This window comes from Cebus imitator, unplaced genomic scaffold (assembly GCF_001604975.1).
Source record: "Cebus imitator isolate Cc_AM_T3 unplaced genomic scaffold, Cebus_imitator-1.0 Scaffold189, whole genome shotgun sequence".
In the NCBI taxonomy this organism is placed as follows: Eukaryota; Metazoa; Chordata; class Mammalia; order Primates; family Cebidae; genus Cebus; species Cebus imitator.
In genome coordinates, this window is record NW_016107504.1 from 918,219 (window position 1) to 918,916 (window position 698).

A 698-nucleotide genomic window follows, 5' to 3' on the forward strand; every position below is an offset into this window, starting at 1 on the left:
AGAAGGCTGAAATGACTAAAATCAGAATAAAAGAAGACACATTACCACCAACCTATATAGAAATAAAAAGTATTATAAGGGAATAGTATGAACAATTGTATGCAAACAAATTAGATACACTAGATAACATTGACAAATTCCTAGAAACACAGGACAGACCCAAGAAAAAATAGAAAATCTATATAGACTTGGAACACGTAAAGATGTTGAGCTAATAATAAAAATTTTCCCACAAAAATAGCCTCTCACAACCAGACAGCTTCAATAATGAATTCTACCAAGTATTTAAACAAAAATCAACTCCTATCCTTCTCAAACTCTTCTAAACAGTAGAAAAGAAGGAGCACTTCCTAACACATTTTTTGGAGGGTGCTGTCCGGCAAACACTGGAAGGCCTGCTAGACAAATTCTAAAAGAGCTGTAACACTCCTAACACATTTTTATGAGGTAAGTATTATCCTGAAACTAAACCCATATGCATCACAAAAATAAAGCCTATGACCAATCGGCTTTATGATTATTAAAGCGAAACACTAAACCAATCATAATACTAGCAAAATGAATCTAGTAACATATAAAGAGAATTATATAATATTATGGTGACAAGTGGGATTTATCCCGGGAATGTAAGGTTGATTTAAACACTCAACAAACTAGGAATAGAAGTGAAATTCCTCAACCCGATAAAGAGCATGTAT

At 33.0% G+C, this 698-nt stretch overlaps 1 non-coding gene across 1 annotated transcript; it reads right to left on the reverse strand.

Moving 5' to 3' along the window:
- Nucleotides 1-365: 365 nt before the first annotated feature.
- LOC119473857 lies at nucleotides 366-429 on the reverse strand. The gene has a single exon (XR_005203105.1). It is a non-coding gene; the product is annotated as a U7 small nuclear RNA (small nuclear RNA).
- Between the last annotated feature and the right edge of the window lie 269 nt (nucleotides 430-698).